The sequence below is a fragment of the Haematobia irritans genome, chromosome 1 (genome assembly GCF_050003625.1).
Source record: "Haematobia irritans isolate KBUSLIRL chromosome 1, ASM5000362v1, whole genome shotgun sequence".
Taxonomy (NCBI): domain Eukaryota; kingdom Metazoa; phylum Arthropoda; class Insecta; order Diptera; family Muscidae; genus Haematobia; species Haematobia irritans.
In genome coordinates this window covers 41,050,943-41,071,955 of record NC_134397.1, presented here as the reverse complement: position 1 = coordinate 41,071,955, position 21,013 = coordinate 41,050,943, and the positions used below count along the sequence as shown (strand labels likewise).

Here is a 21,013-nt window from a genome sequence, read left to right as displayed (position 1 = left end):
TACATGAAGTTGGAATCAGAAAAAAGTGATGTTTCCATAATTATCGAAAATTACTTTGTTTTTGCCAAACATAATATTGCACTTTTTCACTATGAATTTATACTGCATTTACTTTAAATGATAGTACATGTCCTTATGACTTTTTAATTAAAATTTGAAAATATGCGTCGGTATTTATTTTAAAAATAATTGCCAGAGAGAAAAGGGACAGGGAGTAATAAAATAAGAAGTGTTAATACACTTATACGATACATGGACGAAAAAGACTGTTTTTCATATGTTTGGGTGTAAAAATATATATGTTTGGAACTGAAATTTTTTAACACATTATTTTTAAGTGCAAGCATATAATGTTCATAAACTAGCATAACATGTTTGGGACATATATATGTTAATACGTTCCAACATATTATATTTGGGACATAAAATATATATATACACAATCGATCGACCGATTGGACAAAAATTGGTCCAGAAAAAAAATTTAAATTTTAAATTTGGTCCGATAGTCGGACCAAATGGAATTTGGTTGATTTAGATCTATTTTCGTCAAATCGGTAATTTTTCAAAATTTCTTAAATTTTCTGTAGAAATAAAATTTTGACAAAAATTTCCATAGAAATAAAATTTGAACAAAATATTAAATATAAACTTTAAAGAAATTTTGTATATATACAAAATTATGAAAAAAAAATTGTAAAAATTTTATATAGAAATAAAATTTTGCGATAACTTCCTATACACCGAAAAAAAGTGAACTAGGAAGAATGAACTACCTCGCACAAAATTTGGACAAAATTTTACTCCACATTTTGAGATTTCCACAAAGAGTTGTTAAAACCAGGTAATTTTAATGCCCTTTTTAACTCCAGTTCACGAAATATAGAAGAAAAAATTAACTAAAAGTAAAGAAGACAGACCATACAGTAGTTCATTCTTACTATTTTTGGAAATCGTACGAAAATCTTCTTTTGCTTTGGTTCATATTAAACTTATGTGTTCGGTCATTGAACTTTATACTCACGTTTAGTTTATAAAATTTTTGAGACATACTTAAAAAAAGTAAGATTTCATTAATCTGTGGAAAATTTCGATAAAAGTAATAAAATTCAACTACAAGCAAATAAATTTTTTCCAATAAAAATAAGTTAAATTTAGCGTTAGTTTAACTACGGAATTTTTTTTTCTGTGTAGAAATATAATTTTGGCTAAATTTTCTATAGAAATAAAATTTTGACTAATTGTCTATGGATATGGAATTTTGACAAAATTTTCTATAGAAATAAAATTTATGACAAAATTTTCCATAGAAATAAAATTTTGACAAAATTGTCTATAGAAATAAAATTTTTGACACAATCGTCTATAGAAATAAAATTATGGCAAAATTTTCTATATAAAAAAAATCGGCAAAATTTTCTATAAAATTACATTTTGGACAAAATTTTTCTATAGAAATAAATATAAATAAAATTTTTGAAAAGAAATAAAATTTTGACAAAATTTTATGTCGATGTAAAAATTTTCGAAAATTTTTGAATTATATTAATTTAAAAAATTTTGTATAGAAATAAGATTTTGACAAAATTTTCTATAGAAATAAATTTAGAAAGACAAACTTTGAAAAAAAAAACCAAACAAAATTTTGACAAAATTTTCGATCGAAGTAAAAATTTTGGAAACATTTTAATTTTTTATTTCCGCTACCCATAAGATATACATAGTATGTATATCTTATTTTTTTCTTTTTTTCTGTGTAGAAATATAATTTTGGCTAAATTTTCTATAGAAATAAAATGTTGACTAAATTGTCTATAGAAATGGAATTTTGACAAAATTTTCTATAGAAATAAAATTTTTGACAAAATTTTCCATAGAAATAAAATTTTGACAAAATTTTCTATCGAAGTAAACATTTTGGAAAATTTTGTACTTTTGAATTATATTAATTTAAAAAATTTTCTATAGAAATAAAATTATGGCAAAATTTTCTATATAAAAAAAGTTTCGACAAATTTTCTATAAAAATACAATTTGGTCAAAATTTTCTATAGAAATAAAATATTTGACAAAATCGTCTATAGAAATAAAATTATAGCAAAATTTTCTATATCAAAAAAAATGTCGACAAAATTTTCTATAAAATTACATTTTGGACAACATTTTTCTATAGAAATAAATATAAATAAAAATTTTGAAAAGAAATAAAATTTTGACAAAATTTTATATCGAAGCAAAAATTTTGGAAAATTTTTAACTTTTGAATTATATTAATTTAAAAAAATTTATATAGAAATAAGATTTTGACAAAATTTTCTATAGAAATAAATAGAAAGACAAATTTTGAAAAAAAAAACAAAATTTTCGATCTAAGTAAAAATTTTAATTTTTAATTTCCGCTACCCATAAGATATACATACATAGCTAACAAACATTCCTTGAGGCGTTGTCAACGATTGTTTGCATTTTGCTTCCATAAGAAATACATGGTAAAGCTGTGTTATTGGCATGTAAATGAAATTTCCTCTAGCATACCGAATTCATTTGATGTTGAATAGTCAACCTCACTTTGCCAACGACCATACCACGCTGAGTACATCGGTTCTCGTCCGATCACCGAAATTAAGCAGCGTCGGGCGCGGTTAGTACTTAGATGGAGGACCGCTTGGGAACACCGCGTGTTGTTGGCATTGACCAACTTTCCTTTTTATTACTTTCCAAATGAATTTAAGACAAATTCGATAGCAATGTGAGTGATTTAAGTGTAACGTAGGGGATTTATTAACCCTCTAATGCCTCAATTTTTTTGCCAGCTGAATACATTTTCAATGTTAACGACACAAAAGCAAGAGAACTAAGCAAGAAAAATTTATACGGTAAAATTCAGCATATGCTGCAAAGCCTCTTAAATAGTTTCAAATAAGTTCTCTTCTTATTTTGCCCATTTTTGTTGTCTTAAGGTGTGTTTTACTAAAAGCTTTCTTATTAAAAGAAGCCCGCCTTGGGCATTAGAGGGTTAATTGGGTTTGTGTTTTTGAGAGAAAATAGTTTCCTTTAGCTTTAACAATATTTATTATTTTTATATGGTATTATTAACTCTCTCATCTGTCTGTTTGACTTTTCTGCAATCCTTAACTGCAAAGCAATGTTATTGAAACGTCCATATTAAAAATATTCTATTGTTGGTAAATAGTCGGACTTCTTTCGCCAACGACCATACCACGCTGAGTACATCGGTTCTCGTTCGATCACCGAAATTAAGCAGCGTCGGGCGTGGTTAGTACTTAGATGGGGGACCGCTTGAGAACACCGCGTGTTGTTGGCATTGACCAACCTTTTTTTTATTACTTTCCAAATGAATTTAAGACAAATTGGATAGCAATGTGAGTGATTTAAGTGTAACGTAGGGGATTTATTAATTGAGTTCGTGTTTTCGAGAGAAAATAGTTTCCTTTAGCTTTAAAAAAATTTATTATTTTTATATGATATTATTAACTCTGTCGTCTGTCTGTTTTACTGTTCTGCAATCCTTAACTGCAAAGCACTGTTATTGAAACGTCCACATTAAAAATATTCTATTGCATCAACTCATATTTCCTTTTGATGAATTTGTTGGTAAATAGTCGGACCTCTTTCGCCAACAACCATAACACGCTGAGTACATCGGTTCTCGTCCGATCACCGAAATTAAGCAGCGTCGGCTGCGGTTAGTACTTAGATGGTGGGCCGCTTGGGAACACCGCGTGTTGTTGGCATTGAATAACTTTTTGCTATGCAAATGTTAGCAATTTTTTTCCAAATAAAGTTTGCCATCGATAATAACGTCTCATGGAATTTTCGTTAGTGAAACCTCTCAAAAGTCAACCGTTGGGTCTTCTAAATTTTTTCCACATTTGGGAGGTGTCCACTTATGTGAGGTTAATTTTAATTTAATTTTTTATTTAACTTTATTTCCATTAAATTGTTATTTTATTAACTATTTACCGCAATCAACTATTTTGCATTTTTTCTAAATTTGAAAAAAAACCTGGTGAATTGTTTTCTTATCTCCTCATTCCATTGTTTTTTTATATGCAACGAATATTGTCTAGCAATAAAAATAGTTTGTCCAAATGTTTTCGCACCTCACTGAGAAAAATAAAATTTTAGAACTAACGAATCTTGATAAACAACGACCAGATTCGTGGCTTTTTTTTTAATATGCGATTTCTAAAAATATGCATATCAATCTAGCTTGTCATCGAACAGCCCAATTAGGTACCACCCCTAGTATAGGTCTCGTGGGTGTGCGTGTGAAAAATTGCTTGATGGTAAGAAAAGGGCGCCGTGGCTTAGTTGGTTAAAGCGCCTGTCTAGTAAACAGGAGATCGTGAGTTCGAATCTCGCCGGGGCCTTGAACGATTGTCTTCAATTGGAGGACAAGTGGTTAATTTTTTATACATCTTTGTTTCTTAAAAAATATAACGCGTTCTCATTAGAAATGGGTTTGAATTCAAATATTTTTCAAATGTTTGTTTCAGCAAACATTCATCCAAAAAATTCTCAACGTTTAACGTCAAATTTGGTGTGAGATAATTAAAATCTTAAAAAAAAATCTTTCAAAAAAAAAAAAAAAAAATAATAATAATAATAAATAAATAAATAAATAAATAAATAACAATTTATTTGAAAATACATCACACCTATAAGTCCATAACAATTACAAACTATCTACAAGTAATTTAAATAACAATCCAAATGATCTGAATTCATAGACATTAAGTGTAATCAAAATGTCAAATTGAGAATTGTTGTTGGTAGTTGTGGGGCGCTATAAAATACTGTACGATTGACGTTGATCGGCGGGTTGCTGCCACTGATCAATCAATGCAATTGGATACCTCTAACAGTTGCCAATTGCGGAAACTGCTCACAAAATGGGATGTATAATAGGGGTATTCACTGTAGAAACTTTTGGGGTTTTAGGAGTCCCATTTTTCATGACGAGCGACTAAAATATCTTTACAGATATTCCCTTTTGTGCTAGGAATCAGTGGAAACATATTTTAGTATCTAAACACAACCATAGCTGCTTTAGATAGGCAAAGATTTTGGTTTGTATTAGGGCTGTCACCCGGGATAAATCCCGTCCCCTAATCCCAGGATTTTTATTTTGAATCCCGGGATTTTTCGGGATCCCGAAAAATATTCCAAATTTTTTGTTTTTTTATGTTTATTTATTCATAAATTAGAATCTCCATTCAGTGTAAACGACCCTTAGATTTCATACCTTTTCATAAATGAGTTATCCTGTAAACAGCACTCTTCAATGCAAGAAGCAAAACAAACAATTTCATGAAAATTTTAAGTAAACGCTCAGGTCCGCTTTTGAACCATGAGTTCATGTGAATTGGATTTCGTGCCACATAAAACAAAAAGCAGTGATAAAAGTTCCGTATGGCATTACTTCTTGGTGGAATCAAGTGAAGTGGCTCAGGCAAAGTGCACGATATGTAAAACAAAAGGAGGTTCCACAAAAGGTCTTCTCGTACACTTGAATGTAAGTTATCTATTGAACATAATAACTTCATATCTTAAGATTTTTCATTTAGCATTACAAAATCAAAATGGGAAAAACATGTAGCTGAGGCATCTACCACAAAGACTACAAAAGGGCTGTTTTCTTTTAACACTGGATGCAGCATTTGTATGGGCTATCCAGAACATCGTTGCACTGGTGTTCTATCCAGAACATCTCATCAGTGCAAGTCGAGTCGGTGTTACCAGATTGCATTTTGATAAAGTGACGCTTTTTAGATTCACAATAGCAGTTTATTGTGACTAATTTATCGAATATCATGAAATTCAAAGTGATACAGTGTCATGAATAATCGCAGCAGTACATATTTATAACTATTTGAGCATTTCATACATTAAAAATTTAAGATTTCACTTGTTTTCTGTGATTGTTTTTAAACAGCTGATGACAGTGTTGCATATTTTTTGGAGATGTCCTGGATAAACGAGTACTCTGTTTTCATTTAATCCGTGACTGCTTAGGGTATCCAGTGCAAAAAGAAAACAGCCCTAAAAATAACCAACTGTTGCTCTCCTGAACAAGAGGAATCTTTATGAGCTGTTATAGGAAGACTTACGGCTGTTGATGGTCTCCCGTTTTCCATCTTCATAACATTCACAGAGCTTCGAAATCGTTAAAAGCTTGGGGATTTGAACTTCCCAATACAAGATCCACCATAAAACGGGGATTCATGGCGTATTTTTTAAAATGCAAAAATGATATTAAATAACAGATTTCTAAAACTAAAATCAACCAAACCAACGATGGAAAATTTAGTATTGCATTTGACGAGTGGACATCGAGTTCAAATTGAAGTTATCCGAACGTAATTCTTCATTGAGTTGACACATTTTTCAACATTGGTTTAGTCCGAATGGTAAAATCAGGAACTGCGTTTAACTGCATTGATCTTATTGAAGCACGTTTAACGAAATTCGGCTTATCACTATCCACGGATATTGTAAGTTTTACAACTGATGGAGCATCGACTATGAAGAAAATTGGAAAAATCATTGCACCAACACAACAGTTATGCCTTGCACTGGGAATAACTGCACTTAGCAGTTTTATATGTATTTTATAAAGCTACAAATAACATCCCACCCGACCAAAGAGCCGAGAAATGGTGAAGGTTCGCTAAAGCGAACATTTTTCGAAATAAATTAACGCGCACATTATTCGAGAAAAAATCGATAATAGAAAAATTTCGAACGTTCGTTGTTTCGAAGTAATAACGAATATTTTCGGCTTATTTGTTGGTGTTCCGCCATGTTTGTTTTTGACAAAGACAGAGATTAAAAAGTCATTTCAGTTTAAGAAATTGTTAAGTGCGGGTGAAGTGTCTTAGCGAATCTAAAAGAGGTAAGTAATTTATTTATATATCTTCAATTTTCTTTCATGTTTAATTTTCAGATGTACCCGGAAAAATGTTACTCATTGATTATAGTCCTTTTCAATGGCATAGCCACGACCGGCTTAATAAACTTAAATCACTTTAAATATATATTCCCAAATGTAAATAATTTAAGTATTTTGTTCGCAACACTAATATCAATATTATTTTGTATTATAATTATCTGTATTGTGTTGTAATAAAATAAAAACAAAGTTGAAAATTTTCTTTTACTACCCAACTTATAATGGGAACAAAATGGGAATAAAACAGTATAGAAAACCTTCGAAAGCGGAATGATATCGAATACGAAAACGAATTCGAAATAGATTCGTTAACGATCAATTATAGATATCGCGAAACCTTCTTTAACGAATCACTAGCAAGCCTTCGAAAACGAAGAGTTTGCTGGCAGTAACAGCACGACAGACGTACGTTTTTGGAAATTTTTTCGAACCATTCTCGATATCGTTTTCGATAGTTTTCTTCGAGGAAAACCCGAGAATATTTCTATATCGAATACGATAACGAACGTTGTGGTCAGGTGGGATATTCTAGAGGATATCAATACATCATCATTAGACGACGGCAGCGAGTGTGGTGATTTTCGTTTTTCTTTATTTGCCAAAAAAAAACGACTTAACTGATAAAAATAAAATAAACCCACTTATAGAAAATGACCGAAAAATTTCAAAGTTATTCAGGAAGTCGCCGACAAAAAAAGATTTTTTTTTTAAATATCTTAAACAGGATAAAGGCATGGAAAAATTAATACTGGATTGCAGAACAAGGTGGAACATCCTACTTGATATGTGTCAACGATTTTTAGATTTAAAGAGTCCGATTAAAAAGGCTCTGATTGATTTACAACTGGATATCCCGTCCGATGATGAATTTCATTTGCTATAGGAAATAGTTCGAGTTTTATGCCCAATAAAAGTTACGGTTGAAGCAATTTGCCGTGAAGATATGAATTTATGCAAAGCCGACACTGCATTATCTTTCACAACAAATGAAATATGTCGAACAAATTGTAGGCTTGGCAATGAGCATCTATTATCTATTTGCAAAATAATTCTGGAGAGAAGAACGAGTAACTCAACGCTTTTAATTTTTTTTTAAAGAACCCAAATTGTAAAATGGGTTTGGATGAACGCTTGGACTTGGAAATTATTAAATGTCAATTGATTTCCTTGGTAACTCGATTCAATCATTGGGAAGATCCCAAAAAATTAGTTTCTGATCACGATGAAAGCATTACATCTGAAATTGAAGAATCTGAAAACGTTTCAATAGCGCAGAAACATAATAACGCAATAGAAAAATGTAAGAGGCCGAATGACAGCCCTAGTTTGTATATTTTTATGGCATTGGCAAAATGTCCGGTGGAAGCCCGTGATATCTAGTTACTGTCGATACGTGAAGACTTGTTTATTTTTAGGTTTTATGGCCTAACACCCTTTTGAAGGGAATGAACCGAAGCATCAATTCAAAAACATCTATTCCTTTAAAATGGCGTAGAAAAAATTTTAAATACGAAAAACTTAATAGAAATACATAAGTTCCAGGCTCAATGTAAAAATGAAGAAATTTAATTTTTACATTAACATTTACAAATTTATGGTGAACACCCTTAATTTGAAAAAAAGAATACTCACCAAATAAGTTTTGGTCTAGCTAGTTTTGATGCTATAGACAAACAATTTGTATAAAACAATTTATAAAACAGCAGCGGCAGTTATTATCGATCAAATTGTCAGTTGTATATCGATCACAAGTAAAATAAATACAAGTAAACAATTCATTTTTTTTTGCAAACATACCAATCACTGCAAAAGAAGATTGACTGTTTGGGTCATTAACAAGGTTTGAAGAAAAAAAATCAAGTTTTAAATATGTTAAACTTGTCGAAATATATTTTGCCTTGTAATTGTTGTATTGCAATCGATATGTTTACCATTAGGTATCACATGTTGGTCTTTGGAGTTTCAACACAGCCTTGACGCCTGTTGGTAGGTGGAACAAGAACAGTGTTGCCATGTATTTTTTGATTCTTCCCCCCAAATCTTAAGAAAAAAACCCCTAAATTGGTCTAGACTTTTTTCAAAAACCCCCAAAGATGTTAAGTATGTAAATAGTACAAAAAGAGACCCAAAATTTCGTTAAAAATTCCTGTAGTGATACACTTTAAAAATTAAATTTAACACAAATATATAAACTGAAAGAAGATTTTTTTCTGAGGAATAAAATTTTAGAAAGAATAAGTTTTTTTATGCTAAAAATTTTCTTTCGAAGTAAATAAAAATTATTAGATAAAATCACTTGTCACAAATTCGGATTCGATTCTTGCTTCGACCGAACACCAAAAAGTTTTTCAGCTGTGGATTATCCCACCTCAGTAATGCTGGTGACATTTCTGAGGGTTTCAAAGCTTCTCTAAGTGGTTGCACTGCAATGTGAAACGCCGTTCGGACTCGGCTATAAAAAGGAGCTCCCTAAGTGAGTCTAAGGAGGTCCCTAATTGAGTCTATGTGAGCCTGATACATCGGGCTGCCACCTAACCTTGTTTTTCATAGTATCAAATATTAAAAATGCCCCTTCAACAGATGCGTTTAAACAAGAATGTCATTGCATACTTGCTTGGGTTGACTTCCCTTATTTTTTTCTCAAAATTCATGCCAGAATTGTTCCAAATTTTATTGAGAATTGCTCCACTTTATAAGATCTAGGATATTTTTTTTACCCCCAAAAATCCCCCCAAATAAATGTTACCCCTAAAAACCCCCAACCTGGCAGCACTGAACAAGAATAGAGTAAAATTTCGCCGAGAAGGTTAATGTGTTTGTGTTCGTCACTCGGCATGATTGTGTTTAAAAAATTATGGTTAGACCAAAATGCGCGACGAAAATCCGCTAAGGCTCCATATATATCTTCAGTGACAATAATTGTCTAATTGGAATATGATTACCTATAAGAAATAACGGGAAATGTATGGCGCCGTGGCTTAGTTGGTTAAAGCGCCTGTCTAGTAAACAGGAGATCGTGAGTTCGAATCTCGCCGGGGCCTGTGACACAATAAATTTGTTGTCTACATATTTTGTGGAATCATAACATATTGAGTGATGTTACAGAATAAATTTATAATAAATTAAAAAAAGTAATCATATCAATCCTTTATTTTCCTTGTATAGTATATCGAAACTCGTCATCAAGTCAAGAAGATGCTTCAAGACGTATTTTTTTTGCGCAAATATTAACTTTAAAATTTTTAATTTCTTTCAGACGATTTATCTGGTGCAACATAAATTTACAAATTGTGGGTAAAATTTCAACATTTTAAAAACGAAATCACACTCTTCATTTATTCGCATTTGTTTCGTTTATTCTTATGGTGTTTTCATTTCTGAAAAAAAGTGTTTTACCTTCATTTTGTCTGTACAGAATGCGCCTTTTTAAAATATTTCCAGCCATCTAAAAAATGATATCATTTGAGCGGGCAGAAAAGAATTCAAAGGAGTAAACAGGGCAATCGCAGCATTCTCGTTTGTCGCTAGTGTTGAAAATGCTCGCATTTTGCCTCTATGTTTGGCACTATTTTCAAAACAGAATTCGAAGCCTTTTCGCGCTTGTTTTTTTGTCTGTTTTTTTTTTTTTTTAGAAAAGAAAATAAAAAGTATATTTTCCGGGCAAAATGCAAAAAAGTGTAATTTTTTACAAGAAAAGAAATCACCATTAGTTTTTGAAACTGTCAAACTCTGTGACACCAACACATCACCTATTTATAATCTAAAGTCTACAGCCTTCTCTAATTTCCATCTTCTCCTCTATTGTCTAAAACTGATGAACTAGTTGTTAGCGCTTACTATGTGCCAGTGAAGTTACTTTAAAATTAAATTGAAAGTCGCCGGCCTATTCTTAATTGCAAGACAATGTTATTGAAACGTCCCACAATTGTAGTCACCTATCTTCACCTAAATATTTTATTGTTTGTTTTATATCTACTTTTTGGATGAATACGATGTTAAATAGTCAGACTTCTTTCGCCAACGACCATACCACGCTGAGTACATCGGTTCTCGTCCGATCACCGAAATTAAGCAGCGTCGGGCGCGGTTAGTACTTAGATGGGGGACCGCTTGGGAACACCGCGTGTTGTTGGCATTGACCAACCTTTTTTTTATTACTTTCCAAATGAATTTAAGACAAATTGGATAGCAATGTGAGTGATTTAAGTGTAACGTAGGGGATTTATTAATTGAGTTCGTGTTTTCGAGAGAAAATAGTTTCCTTTAGCTTTAAAAATATTTATTATTTTTATATGGTATTATTAACTGTGTCATCTGTCTGTTTTACTGTTCTGCAATCCTTAACTGCAAAGCAATGTTATTGAAACGTCCACATTAAAATTATTCTATTGCGTCAACTCATATTTCCTTTTGATGAATTTGTTGGTAAATAGTCGGACCTCTTTCGCCAACGACCATACCACGCTGAGTACATCGGTTCTCGTCCGATCACCGAAATTAAGCAGCGTCGGGCGCGGTTAGTAAAGGGTGATTTGTTAAGAGCTTGATAACTTTTAAAAAAAAAAAAAAAACGCATAAAATTTGCAAAATCTCATCGGTTCTTTATTTGAAACGTTAGATTGGTCCATGACATTTACTTTTTGAAGATAATTTCATTTAAATGTTGACCGCGGCTGCGTCTTAGGTGGTCCATTCGGAAAGTCCAATTTTGGGCAACTTTTTCGAGCATTTCGGCCGGAATAGCCCGAATTTCTTCGGAAATGTTGTCTTCCAAAGCTGGAATAGTTGCTGGCTTATTTCTGTAGACTTTAGACTTGACGTAGCCCCACAAAAAATAGTCTAAAGGCGTCAAATCGCATGATCTTGGTGGCCAACTTACCGGTCCATTTCTTGAGATGAATTGTTCTCCGAAGTTTTCCCTCAAAATGGCCATAGAATCGCGAGCTGTGTGGCATGTAGCGCCATCTTGTTGAAACCACATGTCAACCAAGTTCAGTTCTTCCATTTTTGGCAACAAAAAGTTTGTTAGCATCGAACGATAGCGATCGCCATTCACCGTAACGTTGCGTCCAACAGCATCTTTGAAAAAATACGGTCCAATGATTCCACCAGCGTACAAACCACACCAAACAGTGCATTTTTCGGGATGCATGGGCAGTTCTTGAACGGCTTCTGGTTGCTCTTCACTCCAAATGCGGCAATTTTGCTTATTTACGTAGCCATTCAACCAGAAATGAGCCTCATCGCTGAACAAAATTTGTCGATAAAAAAGCGGATTTTCTGCCAACTTTTCTAGGGCCCATTCACTGAAAATTCGACGTTGTGGCAGATCGTAAGTCTATTCATGATGAAATGTCAAAGCATACTGAGCATCTTTCTCTTTGACACCATGTCTGAAATCCCACGTGATCTGTCAAATACTAATGCATGAAAATCCTAACCTCAAAAGAATCACCCTTTACTTAGATGGGGGACCGCTTGGGAACACCGCGTGTTGTTGGCATTGACCAACCTTCTTTTTATTACTTTCCAAATGAATTTAAGACAAATTCGATAACAATGAGTTCGTGTTTTCGAGAGAAAATAGTTTCCTTTAGCTTTAAAAATATTTATTATTTTTATATGGTATTATTAACTCTGTAATCTGTCTGTTTTACTGTTCTGCAATCCTTAACTGCAAAGCAGTGTTATTGAAACCAAACATTATAAATTGTAGGAAGATAGGACATTAGCTACTGAGGAGATCGAACAATTTACCACATTAGTTTAATACTCGAACCAAACGCGTATACGACAAGTATTGACATAGCATTAAAATACAAATAAAAAGAAATTAAGAGCATAAAATAAATTTCCATAGAGGAAAATGTAATTTTTTTGTTGTTACCTAAAATTTTACATTGTTTCATTAACGGCCATTTTCATGTAGCTCCGTAAGGCTTTAACTGTCAGTTAACAGAAAGAAAAATGAAAGTATCTTTTTCCGGACGGAATGTCGGTGTTTGTAAAGAATCTTACAGTGTGTCGGATCGATACGACTTGTCGGCGATGACTAAATAATCGGTAAATGTGTTATCGAATCCATAAACATGCAGCAGTATCGATTATGCCTTCGGACTTAACTTTTAATGTGCACAATATATGGGATATGTTCGGCATGAGCACTGTCGTCCGGAATAACAGATAGTCTGTAAAGCGCATAACTTTTACTGAAAAATTTTCAGTAGTTAAGTTTCTAACTGGCATATGGAATATATATGTCAGATGACAGATATGTACATAGCACGGTATAAAAGTCCGTTCGCTAACGTAGCCCTAACGGAGCTTCATGAAAATGGGGGTAAGAAAATTAAATTTTTCATTTAAAAAATAAAAACGAAAAACAACTAAAAGATTACAAACATGTATTAAACTAATCTGGTAAATGCAACATTTGGTATGACGCAAGCCAATTTCCTATCTTCCTAAAGTTTATTGTCTTTGATTTAAACATCCACATCATAGATAACCAAGTAATAGATGACCCATCGGTGTCAAACGAGGTTTGACAGTTCCCGAAATGAAGAATAAACCATAGATAACCAAGTAATAGATGACCCATCGGTGTCAAACGAGGTTTGACAGTTCTCAAAATGAAGAATAAACGAAGAAAATAGATACGTTTTTACAATTTTCCTATTTTATCCACAATTTGAACATTTTTGGTATACCAGCTGATTTATAATTAAATTAAATATTCAAAAGTTTATATTTGCACAAAAAATTCCGACCAAAACCGCGAAAATACAATATTTAATTTAGAGCAAATTTTCTCTTTACGAAAAACACAAAACGAAATGTCAGAGAATTCATTTGGTTTCCTTCAACATTTTCAGGCCGGAGAGCGATGGGTCATCTATTACATATCTTATCTATGGAATAAACGAAGAAAATAGGGGGAATTCCAAATTCTCTTTAAGATACGTTTTTACAATTTTCCTATTTTATCCACAATTTGAACATTTTTGGTATACCAGCTGATTTATAATTAAATTAAATATTCAAAAGTTTATATTTGCACAAAAACTTTCGACCAAAACCGCGAAAATACAATATTTAATTTAGAGCAAATTTTCTCTTTACGAAAAACACAAAACGAAATGTCAGAGAATTCATTTGGTTTCCTTCAACATTTTCAGGCCGGAGAGCGATGGGTCATCTATTACATATCTTATCTATGGTCCACATTAAAAATATTCTATTGCATCAACTCAAATTTCCCTTTTGATGAATTTGTTGGTAAATAGTCAGACTTCTTTTGCCAACGACCATACCACGCTGAGTACATCGGTTCTCGTCCGATCACCGAAATTAAGCAGCGTCGGGCGCGGTTAGTACTTAGATGGGGGACCGCTTGGGAACACCGCGTGTTGTTGGCATTGATCAACTTTTTCTATTAACTTCTGGACACACAATCTATTTTTTTCTGTTTATTTTTTCCAATCTGCACAGCTGTGACAGTCACATAAAGAATAGTTGTGGGGTGCCTCCATGTTGGAATCACTTTTATATTTTTCCACTGGATACATAACTGCTCTATATATTTATATAAATGAAAGTTCTCCAAGGCATTGTCTTCACATTGCTTAATCTGACGTGCAGATGTAGATATCAGTGGCAATTGCCAACGCGGAGAACCATGGCGCCGTGGCTTAGTTGGTTAAAGCGCCTGTCTAGTAAACAGGAGATCGTGAGTTCGAATCTCGCCGGGGCCTATAATGAAGTGCTGTTGAGCATCTTTTTTTTAATAAATATTTTTATTCGTTTTTATTGTTATTGTATTATTATATGAGACTAAGTACACTTATTTATATTGTATATTTACATGCATTCATGGATATGATGATGTGCGATTGTATGTGATTGGCTTTTTTCTACCACAAAATGTTCTTTGGTCATAAATTCAGCATTGGCCGCCAGATGGCGCCGTGGCTTAGTTGGTTAAAGCGCCTGTCTAGTAAACAGGAGATCGTGAGTTCGAATCTCGCCGGGGCCTACTGCAAAGTTTGAAGTGTCATAGAGCTATGCTCATAATTGCATACCTTTTACATAGATCAAGTCACAACCCTGTAGTTTGCCTGCACTTCATAGATGGCACCTTTTTGTTCTGCTTATTTTTTTCGTAATTTGTTCTCTCTTCTTTTTTGAAAAAAAAACCGCAGATTTTGTAAAAGAATATAAAATTCTGTACATTAACACATTTTTTTAATGCAAATTGGCTGATTTGTACGGCAATTTTCGTTCTCCAAAAAGAAATTGAGTGAAATGAAACAAACCAAAACATCGTGAATTGACTTGAGACCACGGTTGCCACTCGATCCAAAAATAATCTACCAAGATTTGGAGAAAATTTACCAAAACGCTACAAAAAAAAAAAATCTTATTTTGTAAATTTTTATTTCTATAGGAAAATTTGTCAAAATTTTATTTCTTTAGAAAATTTTATATCTATAGAAAATTCTGTCAACATTTTATTTATATAGAAAATTTTGTCAACATTTTATTTCTATAGAAAATTTTGTCAACATATTATTTCTATAGAAAATTTCTATAGAAAACTTTGTCAAAATTTTATATCTATTAAAAATTTTTTCTATAAAATTTGGTGAAGTACCTCTCAGTTGGAGTGGAATATTTTGCAAAATATTACAAAACAACAAGAATTCTACCAATCTACCAAACATTAAAAGATCTAAAATTTTTGGTAGAATTCTATAAATTGTGGCAACAAAATTTTTTTATACTAATCACAAAAATTTGATCAACAACTTCAAAATAAAATTTTCGTAATTTGGTATATTTTTGGTCAAATTTTATGCAAATTTTTGTAGATTATTTTTAGCATGTGTGGCAACCGTGATTAACAGCCGTCTTAGCACATTCCGTTTCATTTTGTTACCGTCCGTTCACGACCGTGGAACGCAATTTTTATTACGGTAATGGTGAGTGGTGGTAGGGAGAGGATTTTACTCCTATTTAGGAAGAGCACATTCAGCGTATAAAAAGAGCACATACGAAAAAAAAAAGATTTAAACATAACAAAAAGGTTCATAACATAAACATAAAATAACCCCCTTTCAACTCAAGCTAATTTTCTTACAATACTTTGTAAGACTTAAGGTAGAATTACATACTATGCGTTCAATGCGTTAAATGCGTCCGATGATTGAAGAGTTGAAATTTCTCTTTGAAATCAAAAGGTCGAATAGTCTGCGCAAACAGAAAAAATCAACCCTTCCATCAACGCACGGATTGACGAATGGTGTGTAATTCAACCTTTACGCTTAGTACTAAGTTCGTTTCTGTGAAAAACGAATATCTTCATCTATCTCCGTAAATAGTGTATCGAACCCAGGTATGTTAACATATTTATGCGGAATAATATTCCTGCCTATTTTTTCGTGCGAAAAATCCAGGGTTGTATAAATATGTGTTTGAAAATTATCAAAACAAAGATTTCGCATTTATTTCGCGCCAACGTTTTTTTTATGGAGTATAACAGTTTTTCGTGCGAAAACATGATCTTAGTACTAGGCTTTACCAAGAAGAAGTTTGTTTACATTTGAACAGAGTACAAAGTGAAGAAGCAACATCGGCGTGCTATTGAATTAAAGTAAAACACTATTGAATTAGAAAATAACGGCGTAGGAAAATCTCGTAGGGCGACATTTACGTATGTCCATTTTACTTTTACCATTTATTGAATCGCGCTGGAGTAATATTTGTTGTGATGCATGAAAAGAGCACAAAAAGAGTACTTAACTAAAAATAGAGCACTTTCGCGTGCTCTTTTAGCCTATCTTGTTTTAAGAGCACATTTTGTAAACAAGAGCACGTCTGGCATCCCTACTCCTATTTGAAACGCCGGACCGGATTGATTCCTGCAGGTGGTAGTTCGGGCGATGACAGAATGGCTCCTGAATGATAGAAGGTCACGGATAGCGACCTGAAACCGGATATCAACGGAAGAAACGCACATAAAGCTATTGTTTTCGCATAGCCCTCTACACCTTGACATTTGTTCTCTCTCTCTCCCAGAGAACCACGTAAGCCCAAATTCGCGACAGAAATCCGCAGCGACTAGCGGCGATGTTTTGGAGCAAATATAATCATTCAAAGTCTTCATCAAAATTAATTAAATATTGGCAAAAATTTAAAATAAACAAGTATATACGGCCGTAAGTTCGGCCAGGCCGAATCTTATGTACCCTCCACCATGGATTGCGTAGAAACTTCTACGAAAGACTGTCATCCTCAAATTTCAACTCATTCGGATGAAATTTGCTCCTCCAAGAGGGTCCAAAACCAAATCTCGGGATCGGTTTATATGGGGGCTATAAATGATTATGGACTGATATGGACCACTTTTGGCATGGTTGTTAAATATCATATACTACAACCACGTACCAAATTTCAACCAGATCGGATGAATTTTGCTTCTCCAAAAGGCACCGGAGGTCAAATCTGGCGATCGGTTTATATGGGAGCTATATATAGTTATGGACTGATAGGAACCAATTCCTGCATGGTTGTTGGATACCATATAAAGGGTGATTCTTTTGAGGTTAGGATTTTCATGCATTAGTATTTGACAGATCACGTGGGATTTCAGACATGGTGTCAAAGAGAAAGATGCTCAGTATGCTTTGACATTTCATCATGAATAGACTTACTAACGAGCCACAACGTCGAATTTTCAGTGAATGGGCCCTAGAAAAGTTGGCAGAAAATCCGCTTTTTTATCGACAAATTTTGTTCAGCGATGAGGCTCATTTCTGGTTGAATGGCTACGTAAATAAGCAAAATTGCCGCATTTGGAGTGAAGAGCAACCAGAAGCCGTTCAAGAACTGCCCATGCATCCCGAAAAATGCACTGTTTGGTGTGGTTTGTACGCTGGTGGAATCATTGGACCGTATTTTTTCAAAGATGCTGTTGGACGCAACGTTACGGTGAATGGCGATCGCTATCGTTCGATGCTAACAAACTTTTTGTTGCCAAAAATGGAAGAACTGAACTTGGTTGACATGTGGTTTCAACAAGATGGCGCTACATGCCACACAGCTCGCGATTCTATGGCCATTTTGAGGGAAAACTTCGGAGAACAATTCATCTCAAGAAATGGACCGGTAAGTTGGCCACCAAGATCATGCGATTTGACGCCTTTAGACTATTTTTTGTGGGGCTACGTCAAGTCTAAAGTCTACAGAAATAAGCCAGCAACTATTCCAGCTTTGGAAGACAACATTTCCGAAGAAATTCGGGCTATTCCGGCCGAAATGCTCGAAAAAGTTGCCCAAAATTGGACTTTCCGAATGGACCACCTAAGACGCAGCCGCGGTCAACATTTAAATGAAATTATCTTCAAAAAGTAAATGTCATGGACCAATCTAACGTTTCAAATAAAGAACCGATGAGATTTTGCAAATTTTATGCGTTTTTTTAAAAAAAAAAGTTATCAAGCTCTTAACAAATCACCCTTTACTACTAACATTACGTACCAAATTTCAACCGAATGGGAAGAATTTTACTCTTCCAAGATGCTCCGGAGGTCATATCTGGGCATCGGTTTATATGGGGCCTATATATAATTATGGACCGATATCGACCAATTTTTGCATGGGTGTTAGAGGCCATATATTAACATCACGTACCAAATTTCAACTGAATCAGATGAAATTTTGGTCTTCCAAGAGGCTCCGGAGGTCAAATCTGGTGATCGGTTTATATGGGGGCTATATATAATTATGGACCGATATTGACAATTTTTGCATGGTCATTAGAGACCATATACTAACATCATGTACCAAATTTCAGCCAGATCGGATGAAATTTGTTTCTCTTAGAGGCTCTGCAAGCCAAATCGGGGGATCGGTTTATATGGGGGCTATACGTAAAAGTGGACAGATATGGCCCATTTGCAATACCTTCCGACCTACATCAATAACAACTACTTGTGTCAAGTTTCAAGTCGATAGCTTGTTTCGTTCGGAAGTTAGAGTGACGGACGGACATGCTCAGATCGACTCAGAATTTCACCACGACCCAGAATATATATACTTTATGGGATCTTAGATCAATATTTCGATGTGTTACAAACGGAATGACAAAGTTAATATACCCCCCATCCTATGATGGAGGGTATACAAATCGAAAGAGAATGCTAAAATTAATAAATAAACTATTGGCTAATCATTTTTTATACCCTTCACCACTACTGTGGTACAGGGTATAATAAGTTTGTGCATTTGTATGTAACGCCAAGAAGGAGTAATCATAGACCAACCTTTTAGTATACGGATCGGCTTAGAATTAAATTCTGAGTCGATTTAGCGATGTCTGTCTGTCTGTCTGTCTGTTGATGTATTTTTGTGTGCAAAGTACAGCTCGCAGTTTTAGTCCGATTGTCCTAAAATTTGGTATAGGGTCCTGTTTCGGCTCAAAGACGATCCCTATTGATTTTGGAAAAAATCGGTTCAGATTTAGATATAGCTGCCATATATATTTTTCACCGATCTGGTCATAATTGGCGTGTATATCAACCGATCTTCCTCAAATTCAGTACATCCGAATATTTTATGAGTCTCGAAAAACTTGCAAAATATCAGCAAAATCGGTTCAGATTTAGATATAACTCCCATATATAGCTTTCGCCCGATTTACACTCATTTGCCCACAGAGGCCAATTTTTTGCTCCGATTTAGTTGAAATTTTGCATAGGGAGTAGAATTAGCGTTGTAACTATGCGTGCCAAATTTGCTTGAAATCGGTTCAGATTTGGATATATCTCCCATATAAAGCTTTCGCCCGATTTACACTCATATGACCACAGAGGCCAATTTTTAACTCCGATTTAGTTGAAATTTTGCATAGGGAGTAGAATTAGCGTTGTAACTATGCGTGCCAAATTTGCTTGAAATCGGTTCAGATTTGGATATATCTCCCATATAAAGCTTTCGCCCGATTTACACTCATATGACCACAGAGGCCAATTTTTAACTCCGATTTAGTTGAAATTTTGCACAGGCAGTAGAATTAGCATTGTAGCTATGCCTGCCAAATTTGGTTGAAATCGGTTCAGATATAGCTCCCATATATATGTTTTTCTGATTTCGACAAAAATGGTCAAAATACCAACATTTTCCTTGTAAAATCGCCGCTGCTTAGTCGAAAAGTTGTAAAAATGACTCTAATTTTCCTAAACTTCTAATACATATATATCGAGCGATAAATCATAAATAAACTTTTTCGAAGTTTCCTTAAAATTGCTTCAGATTTAAACGTTTCCCATATTTTTTTACTAACATTATGTTCCACCCTAGTGCATTAGCCGACTTAAATTTTGAGTCTATAGATTTTGTAGAAGTCTATCAAATTCTTCCAGATCGAGTGATATTTAAATGTATGTATTTGGGACAAACCTTTATATATAGCCCCCAACACATTTGACGGATGTGATATGGTATCGAAAATTTAGATCTACAAAGTGGCGCAGGGTATAATATAGTCGGCCCCGCCCGACTTTAGACTTTCCTTACTGGTTTTATAATAGAGACTACACACAAAAAAATTTTTCTGTTTCAATCACGAAATTAATTGATCCAATTAATTTTTTAATTGAAATGTCTTCAATCACAGAAATGATAGTATCAATTAAAAAATTAATTGAAGGTCAATTAAAAAATTAATTGATCCAATTAAAAAATTAATTGATACTATTAATTTTTGTGATTGATTTTTGTTTCAATTAAAAAATTTGTTGATTCAATTAAATTTTTAATTGAATATTTTGTAAAACTCAATTAAAATTTTAATTGGAAAATTTTTCGTGAATTTTTTTCAGAACTGTCAAACACTGTGTGGCAGGGAAGGACCATCTATGTACCATAAATGCATAGTCTATGTTCCAAGCCATTGTGTTCAGTGTTGCCAACTCCCCAAGGCCAAAAAGCACCAAAAATATATCATAAATTCAAACATACCATCTTCCACCACAAAAT

General features: G+C 33.5%; 8 non-coding genes and 1 pseudogene across 8 annotated transcripts; all 9 read left to right on the top strand.

The window, feature by feature from the left end:
• Positions 1 to 2,571: 2,571 nt before the first annotated feature.
• Positions 2,572 to 2,690, top strand: LOC142222671 (5S ribosomal RNA). Its single transcript, XR_012718341.1, has one exon. It is a non-coding gene; the product is annotated as a 5S ribosomal RNA (ribosomal RNA).
• A 516-nt stretch (positions 2,691 to 3,206) lies between these two features.
• Positions 3,207 to 3,325, top strand: LOC142222886 (5S ribosomal RNA). The gene has a single exon (XR_012718476.1). It is a non-coding gene; the product is annotated as a 5S ribosomal RNA (ribosomal RNA).
• Positions 3,326 to 3,636: 311 nt separating this feature from the next.
• On the top strand, positions 3,637 to 3,755 carry LOC142222795 (5S ribosomal RNA; annotated as a pseudogene).
• A 565-nt stretch (positions 3,756 to 4,320) lies between these two features.
• TRNAT-AGU (transfer RNA threonine (anticodon AGU)) lies at positions 4,321 to 4,394 on the top strand. Its single transcript has one exon. It is a non-coding gene; the product is annotated as a tRNA-Thr (tRNA).
• Positions 4,395 to 9,943: 5,549 nt separating this feature from the next.
• TRNAT-AGU (transfer RNA threonine (anticodon AGU)) lies at positions 9,944 to 10,017 on the top strand. Its single transcript has one exon. It is a non-coding gene; the product is annotated as a tRNA-Thr (tRNA).
• A 975-nt stretch (positions 10,018 to 10,992) lies between these two features.
• LOC142222860 (5S ribosomal RNA) lies at positions 10,993 to 11,111 on the top strand. Its single transcript, XR_012718453.1, has one exon. It is a non-coding gene; the product is annotated as a 5S ribosomal RNA (ribosomal RNA).
• Positions 11,112 to 14,275: 3,164 nt separating this feature from the next.
• On the top strand, positions 14,276 to 14,394 carry LOC142222858 (5S ribosomal RNA). The gene has a single exon (XR_012718451.1). It is a non-coding gene; the product is annotated as a 5S ribosomal RNA (ribosomal RNA).
• A 262-nt stretch (positions 14,395 to 14,656) lies between these two features.
• On the top strand, positions 14,657 to 14,730 carry TRNAT-AGU (transfer RNA threonine (anticodon AGU)). Its single transcript has one exon. It is a non-coding gene; the product is annotated as a tRNA-Thr (tRNA).
• Positions 14,731 to 14,937: 207 nt separating this feature from the next.
• Positions 14,938 to 15,011, top strand: TRNAT-AGU (transfer RNA threonine (anticodon AGU)). The gene has a single exon. It is a non-coding gene; the product is annotated as a tRNA-Thr (tRNA).
• The last annotated feature ends 6,002 nt before the right edge of the window (positions 15,012 to 21,013 follow it).